The following is a 16,490-nucleotide window of genomic DNA, read 5'->3' as shown; positions in this document are numbered from 1 at the left end:
AACGGCCAGCACAAAAACTCTAGTTGCTTGATGTGCTTTCAGATGAGAGCCTGAAATGGGACAGAAGAAGGGATTCAACTCACAAAGCGTCAGAATGCTAGGGGGAAGGAGGAGATGAATCCAGAAATAGGAGTGATACGGCAGAGAGGCGAGTGAGGAAGAGAACGGCAAATTGCTCAGCCAACCACAATGGCTCGCCTTAATATGACAGTCGCAAAGAATCACTCTTCAAAAACCACTGGCCTTTCCTTATAAAGACTCGCTGGTCTACTTAACCGTCTCTCTCCTCTATTCAGACTCCACCGCTCTTCTCTCTAATTCTCTCGTTTTTCTTTCCTACCACTTCCTTCTGGACTTACTGTACATTTATGTCTTCATAATCTACCTCTGTGCTTTATCAGTTCTCCTAGTTCCTCCTAGTCTCCAATACCGGACTAAAGCTTCTTTAGCTTGCTTCAAAGTGTCATTCTGCTATAAACACCAACTTTGTTAAGGCAAGTGATCTGTCCTACATAGCAAAATCCTTAATTTCACATGAGCAAGAACAATTATGTTTATGGGTCAATCTTTTTCACTCAAAACGTGGCTGTGTAATGCAAAATAGATCTTCATTTCACCCACTCCTGCGCTTTATAACTTTTCCTCTCTTTACATTATGCCCCCTAATACTAACCCGCTTTGAACAAAGCTCTCTTTAAATCTCCAAGTTTCAGAATCCATTTAGCTTATCCTACAAATCCATTCCTCTCGTCTGTGAGCTATCAATTCCTTTCTCATCCCATCATTGTCCCCATTTGCAGGGCTTATTATTCAGCCAATCAATTTCATTTCCTACTCAGTCCCTGCTAAACAGAGGCACTGGTTCCAGTCTTAAGTCCTGCTTGTGTCTTTTGGAACCAAAAGCAATGAACAGCAGAGCTGCTGGTTGGAGAAGCCAGTGTTACACTTAAAAATAAAGAATTGCTATGGATTCAGACTGTTCAAATGTGTGTGCACGCACGTGCTTTCCAGTACAGTTAAGTCCTCTATGAATTTGTCTTTGGCCCCAAGACCGATTTGTTCATTCACACACACAATCAACAAAATGCATTCATTCACACAGCGAACACATCACACACACATACATACATTCATACACGCACATTCACAGAATCCCCTGAGTGCCAGTGATCCAGCCGCACAAATCTATCATGTCTTTGTTTTGGAAAAATGTAGGCGCTTCCCAGGCCTCCTTCGAAAGCGTCCCGCTCTGATCACTTTCTGACAAAGTCTTTCCTCATCCGGAAGGCTGGCCTATGATACGCTATCAGGCCCAATACCAGATTATCCAGCCCCAGCTGCAAGGGTTGCAGAATGGGCTCATTATGTGTCTAGTGGCGCCTGGTGAGAGAGAGTGGGAGAGAGAGAGGTGTGTACCACTGATTTCTGTCATGTCTCTGGGTGTCTACAGTGCACAGCTAGCCAGCCAAGGCCAAGGCCAAACCTAGCCAACACCAATAGTTACAGGAAGATAAAGCGCATAGAACAGGGCTGCAATTATATTATGGAGAATACGATAAAGGAAGGGGCTGCTGCATGCCAGATGTAGCACACATACTAAAGTCAGGGTGGGGTGTGGGGTAAAAGTCGTTGTGGGTGGGGGTAGTGGTGGTGGTGGTGTTGGGCAGAGTAAAACATGTCTTTCAGTCATCACATTTTGGTCAGATATCAACAAAGAATAAAGCTGAACTATAAGGTGAAAATGCTGAACATGACAGGAAAGACATACTCACCATTAGCAATGAGTAAGAAGAGAACTTTCAAACCCCTCCGGCAGACATTCAGCTAGGGCCAAACTTCAGACGATGTTACCAAGGCATTTAATGTATTTTAATTACTCACATATAGTAATTAGTCAGGTCTCTGATGTACCTCCCTGCCCTCCCCCTCTCCCTCTGACTCTCATTGCTTGCTTTCTCTGCTTCCCTCCCTCTCTCTCCATTCATCTTAATTCCCTCCCTCTCCCTCTCTCTTACTCACCCACTACGCCTCACTCCCTCTCCCCAACCTCTCTGCATAATGCAATCTTGGCCCATGCACCGCAAACACACACCGAGGCTGGTAATTATACTGGCTAGATGATGGTAATGACAGAGTTAGCAGAGTACAGCTACCAGAGGCATGAGTGTACACGGTATGTAAGTGGTGAGCGTTGCTTGCTTGCAAGTGCGTTATAACAATACAGGCAGATCTGAGATCGGCTGTGAGGTGAGACTTGGAGGTCTGTCAGGAAAATGACAGATTGGATACAAGGACAAACCAGGCAACTGTGTGAAGTTGTATGCGAGTCATCACGCCAAACAACAGAGGTACTATATGTGGATATGTATGACAGGAGGAAAAAGTGAGTGAAAGTGATAATATTGTTTTAGGAAACAGTGTTTCAGCATAATATACGATACAATTAACCTACAGATCACCATCAGTCCAAAATCACCTTTAGACTGACAAAAACAAATACAAAGATGATCTGTGGAAGAAGGACGTTAGACAGCAGTAATAAAACATGAGCTGTCCAATAATAGCTATGGATGTAAATCAAGTAGATGATGCCATGGTGAAAGATAGATTAGTAGCTGGGTTGGAGAGCAGATGGCATTGCATATGACTGGCAGACGGTAGACAGGGACATGAGTGGAATGAGTGATAATAGAATCCAGTACAATGCAGCAGAACATTGGCTAGCCAACAAGGAACATTAACTCCACACTACAGTGGCTGGTGGATTGAAAAGTCCACTGTTACCAGCAGGAGGGATTAGTGACTGGTCAGCTCCCAAAATGGATGATAGACAAATTAATTCACCACGGAAGTGACCTTCCAAAAATTATGAACATCTACAACTGTGGATTAAATTCTGGCCATTTTAAATATTCAGAGGTTACTGAATAATTAAACGCTTCAAATTACGTATTTGGCAGTAGCCAATTAAAATCAATGAAGTGAAGTCTACCAAAATTAACATAAAAACTAAACTGTCTTGAAACATTTTAACAACAGACCTGGAGAATTATTTGTTTTTGTTTTTAATGTAGTGGTGAACCAGTCAAAAGTCGTCAAACTTTAGTGTTTTTCCAACATAAACTTGCTTCTTGTAATACAGTTCAATGAAACACCTATATTAAATAAACTCAACCACATTAGTTCCATTTTATATAGGTTATATTAAATAAAAACAAGAGGAAAATAGCGGATTCCAGATCCATAACAACTGAGCTCAGTTCATCAAACAGTTCAACATCAATGGAGTGCAGGTCCTTCAGCGACAAAAAGTCCCCTTTTCCCAGTTGTTCAACAAAACACAGAACAAGGAAACAACCAGTCTACTGAAGCCCTATGGAAGTAACGCTAATAACAACCACAGTTCAATACAACAAAATTCAACATGGCATTTCCCCACTTTTTGCATCATAGAAAAGGTTTAAAAATACATATATTATGGATATTTACGGATAAATATCTAGAACAGAGGGACAGCGGGAAAGAAGAAAATACCACACATCAGAGCAGTGGGGGGGCGCTCGGGTGGCGCAGTGGTAAAGTCACTGCCCACCACCACGGAGGTTGTGGGTTCGAATCCACCGTGGTTCATCCAGCTTTGTCTACACGAACACAATTGGCTTGTGTTCGGGAGAGGGAAGCCGTGCGAGCAATGACTGATATCAGTCATTGCTCGTACTCCTACGGGTTGGGGCGGCACCTGTCAGCGAGGAGTGTTGGGCGGGAGGAGTAGGACGAAGGCTCTAAGTCCTCCTGGTGGGGGCTCCTCACTGGCAGGCGAGTCAGTAGGATACGAAAGCAGTGACAACACAGAAATGTGTGTGGGGAGGAATAATTGGCATAACGACTACATTGGGGAGAAAAAGGGGTAAAAATGATTGATTGGCTACTCTACCCAAGGGTATAGGCCTTCACTGAACTTGGACACCCGAAGAGCAGCAGGGCTGAGACAAATACTTTGGAGCTCCGAAGCTTCATTCATTGGATTAGGATTTGGGTCCTAATGGTTAGTTCTGCCTATTTTTCGATTAATATTCTACTTTTAGTCTATTATGTTAACGTGCAGAGTGGAGTATTACGTGAAGTTGGATTTCATGCAATAGGCCTGAAAGCATTAGCACATACTGTAACTGTCAAGACTGACATGGCTTATTATGCCTCTGATGAAGATACAGCAGCATTCATTGGTAGTCTTATATTTGCAACAATAAAGAATCTGATTTCAAACCTTGTGATCCAGAACTTTGCATTGGGATTGTCCTACATCCAAGACTATTCCACCTCAATGGCTGATACATTCCTTTATGTTTGTAATTGTATTTAGGCCATGCCCCATATTAGTTATTCAGTGCGATCATATGTGCTTTATATTCTCGTGGCCACATGCATTCATGTGGCAGAAATAGTGACACGGCGCATTAAATAAGCCGCAGAGATAAGTGTCGGCATGTCATTGTCAGGTAGAAAATAGAATAGAGTTTGTGTGACTTTGTGTGAAAAAAAGTTCTAATTATTGACAAGCTTTTTAAACAAGCGTTTAAAAAGCATGTCTGTTCACTAGAAGTGTGTTTTCATGTTCCAATTCAATCTATTACATTTGAAAAAGTAAGCTCATGCCTTATTTGCAAATTTAAAAACTATATATGTGGGCATGCCCCCCCAACTGCACTTATCTTGTGTAAAACAAAGTGTAAAAAAAAACTAAAAAGGGTACTGCCCTAGTGAGACCAATGTTGTCTCTCTCTTTTATTATCATCCTGAATTTCTTTACTGTCCCTCCTGACCTCAGCTGTCACCGTCTCCACTGTGGATAACTCAGGCATTGTTTTGCTGGGTCTCTTCGATGTCACCCAGGCCACTGCTGCCTGACAGTCAAGCAGACAAACACACACACATACTACATACACAGCCCAGGAGGGAAATGCCAGCGGACGTAGAGAAAACAAAGAGACATGTGTAGGCGCAGATCCAAGATGTGCACGCCTCCGCACAAGCTAACATGTCTACATTGATTTGCATACAGTAGGTTGGTCACGAATCTAATTCATCCAACACCACATGGGGATGTCAGTCAGTTGGAGCTGAACAGATGACCAGTGGTGGAAAAAACAGAAGACACCATGGGGGAAAATAAATTTGAATGAAGGTTGTGGCGAGTGTGTGTGTGTGTGTGTGTGTGTGTGTGTGTGTGTGTGTGTGTGTGTGTGTGTGTGTGTGTGTGTGTGTGTGTGTGTGTGTGTGTGTGTTGTAGGGCACATTATTCTAGAACCAGAAATAGTCTATTAAATCTAAGCTATATTAAGCACTTATCAAGCACTTAACAAGTAAGTGCAAATGAACGACAAGAATCACATTCTCTTTTGTTGTGTTGGTGTATCTATACCCCTCTACACACTCACACTGATGTGATCTGTTCAACATTTTATCATTCTGTAATGACATTTAAAGGCAATTTCTGCAGTGTGCAACTCTAAACCCTAATCAGAGACTGTAAAAATCAAAGTATAAATCATTTCACCTCACACCGCTGCACTCACTTAAATGTACCACACATTTAATCCACAGTAGAGGATCATAACAAGAAGTAATACTAAGGAGGTGTGTGTGTGTGTGTGTGTGTGTGTGTGTGTGTGTGTGTGTGTGTGTGTGTGTGTGTGTGTGTGTGTGTGTGTGTGTGCGCGCGCGCGTGCGTGCGTGCGTGCGTGCGTGCGTGCGTGTGTGTGTCTCCTGTATGTGTGTGGGGCAGAAATCCAGACATTGGTTCTATCAAGACGAAGGAGAGAAGAATAAGACTAAACGAAAGCTGTCCAAAATAACTCAGAAAGGTACAACGTTAAAGAACAAACCCCTGGTAGGGCTGCATGAACAGTATATGAGGCTCACTACAATCATATCCCACTAAATGTTTTTCAAAGTTCACATCTTTGACTTGACTGAATAGTATTGTGGCGTCTCTCTATTCCCCTCACCTCGGTATCAGACCCACAGGGGGTGAGTGGGTGCTGGCAGAACTGGTTGGGCTTGCTTTCTGAAGCCACCAGATGAATCACCAGGTTTATGATCTTCACACACACACACACACGCAACCTGCATCCCATATGACTAATGGTTTTATGCTGGTGCCCAGCCTGTTAGTGCACAGACCATATGCTCCTTGTGAGTCGTGAGGACCCAAGTTTGAATCCAACTAACTTTACTGTCTCTCTACACTCTCCAATCTGAATAATGCATAAAATGCCCTCAAGAAGCTAATACACCAGATGTACAAATCCCCCCTCCCAAACCCCCCCCCCCCATGAACTACCACAGAGCGTTCAATAGCCTGAAGCTTGATTCATGCTTCAGCAACAAAGTGTCACATGACATGTAAGAATAATTGGTGTTTCTTTGTTTTTGAGTAAGCTGATAATTAGCAGTCTTCACAAACAGGTAATAAAACGCAATATGTACAATGCACACAATGATCTCTTCTGCGTGCTTGCTCATGTGCAACTACACCTATCCACACACACACACACACACACACACACACACACACACACACACACACACACACACACACACACACACACACACACACACACACACACACACACACACACACACACACACACACACACACACACACACACACACACACACACACACACACACACACACACACACACATCAAATGCTATAATTTACCTCCTCCAGGCTTCAGCTGTGCAGGTGAAGCAGTGTAGTCAGAATGTGGTTGTTGACAGAGCAGGAATCCCGGTGCGGGGATGACGTGTTGTTTTCCAGTCTAATGGAGGAAAAAAGAAGAGATGATCAGATCAACCTTAGCAGCTCACCTGCTTTCATTTTCAACACAGCTTAACATTGGATTTTGGCATTCCTTAAACTCCTACAATTAGATTTTTCTTTTTATCTAGTATTGCTTTTTAAGCAATCCGTGTGTGGTTGTAAAGGCATCGATGTGTGTGTGCGTGCGTAAGAGGGGTGTGTTTGTGTGTGTTGACACGCAGAACAGCTGCAATGAGTTACATGCCCATCAGGTCAGCCATATACAGTAGGCTAGACTATTGTTTGCAAGGAGTCTGAACAAAGATCCCCGAAGGCGCTCTATCTCCTGGGTGTGTGTACTACTGTGCACGCAATCGCGCACTTGAATGCACACAGGCTCACTCGGTGCACGAGCGCATGAACAAGAAACAGGTTATATATCTGCACACCACATAATGGTGTGGTGTGGCACACCACATACGTGGTGTGTGCAGGCATAGTGGTGGTGGGCATCTGGGCATGCAGCATTTTTGCTTCTGCAAAGAAAGGACTGTTGTTCCATGTTTAGACAAAACATCCAGCCAGAAACCACATCCAAAAGGAGCCAACAACTGATAACTTCATCAATCATCCTCTGTAAATAAAAGTGTTCAGATGCAAACACTTTATTCTTTTTCCTTTCTTTTTTCTTTTTTGAAAATATATATTTTCAGGTCTTTTCTGCCTTTATTGATAGTATTACAGTGAAGATAGGACAGGAAACAGGGAGAGAGATGGGGAGTGACACGCAGCAAAGGATTCAAACCTTATTAGAGCATTAGAGCCTATATGTGGTATGTGCCTGGACTAGGCCAGCAGGCCCCCCCTTTTTATCTTTCTTTTTTTTCCTCTTTATTTTAAACATATTTTTTCACATCCTTTTGAGGGCTCAGTGACAGTCTCTTCTCCTTTCTTTATGACTCAAATGCTCTGCCAGCTCCATGACAAGAAAAAGGAACAACTATCCCTCCATCTCTTTGGCTGTATCGCAAGAGTCAGTGTGAGGAGACTAGAGAGATGAGGTCATGGAGATGTGCTCTGATTAGTCTAAAAAAGACAAAGAGGATGGGGAGGCGGAGTGACTGTTTAAATATGACTGTGATGTGAGAAGAGGGGTGAACCCAGGGGGCAGAGGGCTGTATGTTTGTATGGGGGATGGAAGGTAACAGGCACTGGACAGACAACTCTGTGTCCTGAGGGAAGAACCATTACAGTCTGGCAAATACAGCGCCAATCAATACCAATCAATCCAGGTCCACTTACTCCCTGACGCCAGGCGTAAAAACACTTCCTTTAGCAGAGGGGTGGAAGTGGGGGTGGATAGAGGTCAGCAATTGTGTTTGTGTGCGTGTGAGCTACAGCGAAGAGGCTATACGGAATTAAGCCAGTAGTCAGGGAGGATTTCAAGCTAAGTCTTGTCCCTTGGCCTGAGAATGAAATGAAATGAGGGAGAACTTTCCAAACAAGTACTATATGCAGCACCAACTTGCCCCACAAAGGACAGTCTCGGTCCTAATCGACTGAATTAAACATTATAAACAATTAATGGTGGTTCTAAAGATACTACTTGCCATACACGATCAGCATCAAACTATTCTGTTTGGCTAACTAACCAGGGATGACGACACTGGAATTTTCTCAGTGGAGTGCAATTAAAAAAAGAAAAATCCACTCTAAACACATTAATGCACATCATGTGACTGAGCTGAACCAAATTAGAAAGCAGAGTCAAGACGAGCTACAGCGAAGAGGCTATACGGAATTAAGCCAGTAGTCAGGGAGGATTTCAAGCTAAGTCTTGTCCCTTGGCCTGAGAATGAAATGAAATGAGGGAGAACTTTCCAAACAAGTACTATATGCAGCACCAACTTGCCCCACAAAGGACAGTCTCGGTCCTAATCGACTGAATTAAACATTATAAACAATTAATGGTGGTTCTAAAGATACTACTTGCCATACACGATCAGCATCAAACTATTCTGTTTGGCTAACTAACCAGGGATGACGACACTGGAATTTTCTCAGTGGAGTGCAATTAAAAAAAGAAAAATCCACTCTAAACACATTAATGCACATCATGTGACTGAGCTGAACCAAATTAGAAAGCAGAGTCAAGACATGCAAATTATACTTTACATCTCATTACAGCATCCACCACCACTGGCTTAAGGAGGAACGAGAGAAGGAAATAGAGGGACACAATGTGTTTCTGTGTGTCTTGCCCTGGGCCCATGATTTCAGCATCATCTGCATTATGCTATGATTTGAAGAGGATTACTCTGCCCAACTCAAACTCTAAGAGGCATGAATATTCTATATTTTACTATGCCAGTGCAATTTCAGGGCTAGGTCGGCTTAAAAAGTATTTCTTCTATACAAGTCACATGAGAGAATATTGTGTGCCAGTTAGTCAAAAGGTTTGCTAAGGTGCCTGACGCGGTAAAATGTGGATTTGGCTGTGCATCTATCCACTATCTACGGCTATGCATCAACTCAACCTGTCTTTGAATGAAAAGTTTAAGGTCTCAAAACCTATGAATTTGGCTGCATTTCAGTGACTTTGTATACAATGAACATTTAATGTTCATGGATTTCAAGAGTCACCAACATATCAATGTAAAATGATCTCTATAGCTTACAAGCAAAACATTCAAAAGTACTACTTGTTAAGATTCTGTTGAAATGTACATATGCCATAATATTGAAACTGACACAATAGGGATGCGCGGATCGTGGTTTTAGCCGCGGTTGCCACAGAAATAAGCAGCCAGGGTCTATGAAAACAAGCCCAAAACAAGCACCAAACAAGCCCAAAAGTTGCTTATAAAAAGCAGACATGGCTACAAAGTGACAGGGAAAGTAAAGTGAATGAAGCTCCGTCTTGTTGTTTCCATGGATATGGATTGTATACAGTCACTACATCGCGACAGACAGTGGTGAGTAACATTGTTTATAAGAAAACTAACGTCAGGAAAATAATAATATTATTAGGAAATAGGATGGTATAATTAATGCGAAAACCCCCATCCGCGCATCTCTAATACACAAGATAAATCACCACGGTTTCTTTGTACTTGAAGAAAAAAATAAATGGATATGGAAATACTGAACATTTAATCTTTTGTGAAAACAAAATCACAGAGCATCAACAGATTGCAATACACTGCCACAGGGAAAGACGAGTTGTAGTTCAATAACCTACACTTCACATCCAAAGCAACAGTAAAGGGGATTGTTTGTGTGTGCATGTGCTTGTAGTTTGCATGCATTTACTGCAGGAACGTGAGGAACCTCCTGCAGGGAGGGGTAGGCAGCCCCATTAATAATAGTGCTTGGATGTGGGGAATTCTACCACACCATCAACCCTTTCAGCTCTCCTTTCCCTTGCACACCCTCTTCTTCTTCTTCTCTCTCTCAATTTTAATTCAATTAAAAACTATATTTTCATGGCAAACATACATTTATATTGCTATATATAAGCAAGTGTGAAATAAAAACAATCAAAATGTCATTCTTCGTAACATTGAGTTTAGTCATCTTTTTGGCAACACCTTGTATCTTTCTATGGTCTGTTAGAACTGCGAATCCCAGAATTCCATTTGAAACAAAACCATAGAAGTACAGCTCCAGAACTAATCTTGAAGGGTCCTAGCATTGAGGATATTTTGGAAAGCAACAACATGATCACTCATTTTAACATGTGTGTCTGCCCCGACATCCCTGATGGAAATTGTGTTTAAAGAACTCGTCAAAAAACGTGTGGAATGATTAGACGGGCAGATATAGAAATCTCCATATATGGGCATAAAGGGGACACAGACAGATGGGTACAAAGGGTACTCTGACAACGGGTATAACAGGTTTGCATAACTGGGTAGGGCATGCTTTTCCAACTTGCATTGTTCCCGACTTGCATCGTTCCAGAGGAGGCCTAACATAACAATAATGCCAAAACATACTAACGGAAGAATTGTGCTTTTGCTGTTAAATAAATACATGTACATCCTCTCTCTCTCAATGAGAGACCCTTTTTACTTTGCCCCCTTCCCTGCATAAGTGAAAGAAAGGCAAGGAAAGTGCCTCCACCACTCTCTCAGAATAGCCCACTGTGTGACAGTACTGGGATGATTCATGGAACACATGCCCTTTATGAGGCCAGACCCAAATCACTGGAAACATTTCAATAGGATTTATACAGTGCTTGTATCTTAATAGCATCACTGTAGGCTGTGAATACATGACAAATATCGACAGAGGTTTACTAAATTTGAGCATTATGGCATTATATGCATCACCTGGTAGGTGACGTCCCAAGCAATTAGCCATTAATACCACACTTCATCTGTTTTATTAATGCAAGATCAGGCAAAATATATGAACTTATACAATAGCCATTTTTGGAAAAAGAAAAAATCCAGTTGGCTATATGGCAAAAACAATACCTCTTGACGGGAGCATGGAGCAATGCAGCTGCACCATGTAACATAATGTACTCCGTTCACTCGCAAAAATCACTGACAACGCTGTGCTACAGCAGCTCCATGCTAAGCTGGTGATGGTTGTCATGGGAACGGGGGTGGGGGTGGGTGGGCAGGAAGATGTATTATGTAGGCGGGTACCGCAGGCATTCTGGACACACCACCTGAAAACAGAGCGGTTAATAACAGCGTGCGACCCCTGACACCCACGTGCGCACAGCCATCAGTCAGTACCGAACGCAGTGTCCACGTCGTCAACGCCGACAACAGCTTCAGAACGGGACACGTCATCACATGCACCCACTCAAGACACACAGTGTAAGAAGTGCATGTACACTGACTATACAATAAGTTATTTCTCCTCCTCACTCTCAAAGTAGTCATCACCGTTGTCTGAATGGTAAAGAGAAGACCCTGGGCCAGTCTGTACAGAACATTGGCTCTACCACAATTATGACACAGTGGCTTCAGGCCTCCAGCTCTCTAGCTATGCCTGCCTGTCTCTTTTTCTTTTAATCTTCCTTCCTCCCTATTAATAATGCTTCATGTTTTGTGCTGTGGCATTACTGGCAAGGTTTTTACAAAGTACTTAATCATTATTAAGGAACATTATCATTCTGTCAATCTTTCTTCTTCCACTTTTCCTCCTTTTTGTCATCTCCCCCCCTCTCTCCGTCAGCTGGAGGCACAGACCTATTAACAGTCAAAAGCCATACGAGAAGAGCTTCATCAGCTGAGACCGCTTGCACGCGCTCTAAATTCTTAATTTCTTCGTTATTTCACTTCTTCCTCAAGACAGTCTAATACTCTTAGCTATTCATCGGCGCGCTTCAAACTCTTGCAAGATGACGTATCATTCCAAGTAAACTGTCAACTTTACTTACTGCAGAAAATATGAATGGGGTAAAAAAGCAATAAGAACTGACTCTGCTCAAAACGTAGGGGATTAAGTGTGTTGCTTTAGATAGAGTACTTTACTGTACTTAGTGTCTCAGCAAGACAGTGTGTGTGTGTGTGTGTGTGTGTGTGTGTGTGTGTGTGTGTGTGTGTGTGTGTGTGTGTGTGTGTGTGTGTGTGTGTGTGTGTGTGTGTGTGTGTGTGTGTGCGTGCAATAGCATACAAGTTACAACCCCTAGATGTTGCAGACTAATGTTGCAAGAATTAGCCTAAACAATTATTTGGGCAAGCTCTGGTTCTACGCCCCATATTTCATAACTGACTTCTTTAGATTATCGTGTAAAGCCTGAGTTATACTTGGTTGCGCGCCGTGCCTAGCACAAAAATGGCTTATCTTCAAGTTCACAACGTGTGGCACTGCGATGCGTCATGAGCTTAGTTGTTTTTGGTGCACAACACCCACAGGCAAGTAATAGTATCACCCTTAAGAAGAGGTGTGTGAAATCACACAAATATTTTGTAAATACAGTAACATTCTCTTGGCTCACAATGGAGTAGCGCATGTCATCAGGTGGGTGTCGGAGCAGAAGGCTGATACCATCCATCTACCTGCTAAAAGAGATTCCCGCACACTGGCATACTGTTTATGATCAAGATTTAAAGGGGAATACCACTCATTTTCAACATCAAACTATGTCATTAATATATCTTAGAGCTGATGTGTGGAAATTAGAAAAAGGTCCCCCCCTATATGTTGCCTAGAACCGGAGAATACATTTTTGGGGGGTCATGTGATCAGTGACGCACGGCCGCTGTGTTCTTTGCTCGGCCGTCTAGGCAGCCTCACAGTCTAGGGGTATTTCATCTCCAACAGTTCAATTTGAAAATAAAGTTAAAACTTGTTTAAGCCTTTTCAGCCAAGGCTGAAAGGCTTTCAGTTATAATGTGTACACGTGCTATGTATTGGGGAACACAAATATCTAACCATATGCCATTATAAACTACTAAGATTAACTTGCAAAGCGATGAACGCAATATAACTGAATTGGCAGAAAAGCCTCAAACAAGTCTTACGGTCATTTATATTCAGGTCGCGCGGTTTCAATTGGAGATGAAATACCCCATTCTAAACTGCAAGGCGGGCCAAAGAGCACAGCGGCACTGATCATATGACCCCCTAAAAAGAATTGATTCTCTGGTTCTAGGCAATACTTAATCAGCTCTAAGGTATATGAATGACATAGTTCAATGTTGAAAATTAGGTATTATTAAACATTTTTTTGTTACATCTTATAAACAATAAGAAAGAAATTATAAATATATATATGTGTACACTTTTTAGCACAAAGTATGTATAAATATATTGGTCATACATTGGTCATAGCACACTTTGAAGTGCCTTAAGGTACTGTATATGGCTCCTACTTGAGAATGTTTTGTGGTTTCACAATTTGTTATTCTTTTTCATGGCCATGTTTAGTGTCTTTGATAAGCCTTTGATAAGGCTTTGATGACACATCGGCTGTCGTACTGCATATGTCCTGGATGGAGGGAGGCACACATCCACTGACGCGGTGGGCTGTATGCGCAACCTCTGCAATGCGTTGCGGTTCCTATACAGATCAGATACAAGGCCGGACAGTCTTTCTTTGAAGGACTGTTGCGTTGATCTGCTGCTGTCAAACCGATCAGATGATGTCTTGGTCCTAACTGAGGGTAGGGTAGATGGCAAATTCCTAGCATGAGCCGCGTTTCCGCACAGTGCATGTGATGGTAAGTCAGCCAGCGCGGGAGTGATCAGGCTGGAGGGTCAGTGTTATAATAATAGCATGAGCTAGTGATGGGTTTTATGCATGCACGACCACAAACCCAGCTTTTATATGCTATCCGTGAGGGGAGTGATAGAAGCACAGACTGGTGCTAACTGACATCAGCCCTTGGCAGATTTTTTGCACCGTTATGAAATGTGTATTGTTTTGAGGAAATTGCTATGAGGACATTTTTGAGTGGGCACAAATAATATAATTCATGTTATAACAGAGATATTTTGTATCCTTTTAATGTGGTGTGCTGTTCGAGCACTGGTCGCAAAACAAATTTCAATGAAAATGGAAAATAATAGATAGATAGGTCGATAAATCGATACTGTACAAAGCCATTGTCTAGATATCATAAAAACATGACGCTTGACCTCCTCTCCAATCCAGACCTCGGGCTGTCCCAATTATGGCCTCTTAACCCCCCTGAGCGTGTGGTGAGATTGTGTGTGTGTGCATGCGGAAAGGACAGGTTTTTCACCCCCCACAGCTGTTGCCGCTCCCATCGAGGCATCCCAGGGGGAGAGTAGTAGGCCACTGACTTGTTTCACACAGATGAACCCCGCCTTTGGCCTCAGCACACTGACTGCCATGGGAAGGGCTCACAGGCACGCATTCACACAGGCACAACAAGCAGAGTGCTCACATGTACCGGTACAACTGCGAGCATGCAGACTGGATGTGCCGTTTGTCAAATCCTTCACCCTTCCATTACACTAATTCTCACTTAAACAACTTTAAAGTCACAAATTCAAGGCAGTATTTACTTCCAGGGAAATTCTGTGGGCAAAATAAGTTATTGGCTCACTATGGCAAATGAACACTTCATTATCTTGTTATATGACAAGACCACAAGGATACACTGTAGTTCACTGTAGACAATAATCAGGCTGTGCAAAAATACATCCATAATGTTAGTAAACAACTCCATCTGCCTACATAGGAAACTCCTCATACAAATGGAAACAAATGGATCTGTTAAGGGTCCATTTGGTTGTATGAGCTACATAGAATAGGCAACTCTAAATAATAAATCATTTGTAATTACTAAAAACAAATGGCGGCATAACTTCCCTAATCCAATCGTAAATTATCGATAGTAAGTTACTAGGTGTGCAATTTGTGAACAAAGCGACAAAAATTGCTATGCGTATTCAGATGGGAAATAAATCATTAACTTCAATGCCATTTCGTGGTGCGAGTCTCTGTTCTGGATCTGGGGGGTGGGGAATTCCCCCTTAAATGCTTCACATTGGAGGGATTTATACACTTTGGAGGGGGGGATATTACATATTAAGCTTAATTATAGGTCTTACATTGTCCGTTTCAGATTGCATTTTGTCAATCTGTTCCAATTTAAAGTGTGTGTGTGTGTGTGTGTGTGTGTGTGTGTGTGTGTGTGTGTGTGTGTGTGTGTGTGTGTGTGTGTGTGTGTGTGTGTGTGTGTGTGTGTGTGTGTGTGAGAGAGAGAAAGGGGGGGGGTGTTCAGGGGACAATATATGGATAGAGACAAATCCACAGAGTGCTGCGGTGTCAGACTCCTGGCTGCGGTGTGCATACTGACACCGCAGTTATGATTGCGCCAGTGGAGCGCTCTATGGATGTGTCTATAGTACAGTATGGGCAGTTTTAATATTAATTTTAAAGATCAGTAGAATTAATTCTAATGTAGATTTTATGTATGACTATACAGTATGAGGTCTACGCATTTTGTGCCTACAAGTACATGTGTCCTATAGCCTATTGTACGTTCTATACTACTCATTGAATAATCAGAATACATATAAGGGATATAAGGGACAAAGTCGCCAGGTTCATAATAATATGAACTTCACAGAAACATAGATGGATAAGAACTCATTAACTCAATGCCTGCCAATCACTCATAAATGCGATCTATTAAATAGCGCACTTGGCCGCCAAGATCGCATAAATGCGTTCTATTGAAAAATTAAAAAAAAATTGAAAACATTTTTTTTCAATTTGACCCAAAGACCAAGGAGATATCATTTTTCGAAGATTTAGACTCCCATCCACTTCCTTGTTAACTCAAAACTTAAAAATTCTGTATCTCGGCTCCTGAGTACTTTTTTAATTTCAATGAAAAATCTCTGGCAGAAAACAGCAAAAAATCTGAAATAATTCTGGCAGTCATTCAGTTAAGAACCAGGCAGACAAATGCAATGTGGAAGGGGATTGATAAATACTGACCTAACAATGGGATTTGGAGAAGAGGAAAGACAAGTAGAGATGTTTGCGCCAGTGCTCATTGGTCTGGTGTTTCTTACTGAGCGTGACTCCCTTCAGATGATGTATTTACGTTTTAAGGCTGAATACTTCGTTGCACAATGGCACCACACGCATTCGGCCACCCTCAATGTGCGACAGTGGCACAACTGAGCACAAATAAACATATAGCCAGCGGAGGTGGACGGGGAGGGGGGCTTGTAGA

At 42.3% G+C, this 16,490-nt stretch overlaps 1 protein-coding gene across 5 annotated transcripts in view; it reads right to left on the bottom strand.

Annotated features, from left to right (window-relative positions):
- Nucleotides 1-16,490, bottom strand: part of sipa1l3 (signal-induced proliferation-associated 1 like 3) — a 75,719-nt gene that overhangs the window by 34,678 nt on the left and 24,551 nt on the right. For all 5 annotated transcript variants that reach the window (XR_014601240.1, XR_014601241.1, XR_014601242.1 and 2 more), the window contains exon 2: nt 6,727-6,826. The gene's annotated coding sequence lies outside the window, so the exon portion shown is untranslated. The remainder of the gene's footprint in view (nt 1-6,726; nt 6,827-16,490) is intronic.

Source organism: Gymnoscopelus microlampas (genome assembly GCF_963454915.1).
Source record: "Gymnoscopelus microlampas genome assembly, chromosome: 8".
NCBI lineage: Eukaryota > Metazoa > Chordata > Actinopteri > Myctophiformes > Myctophidae > Gymnoscopelus > Gymnoscopelus microlampas.
The sequence above is the reverse complement of the archived record's forward strand: the minus strand, read 5'-3'. Positions and strand labels throughout refer to the sequence as shown.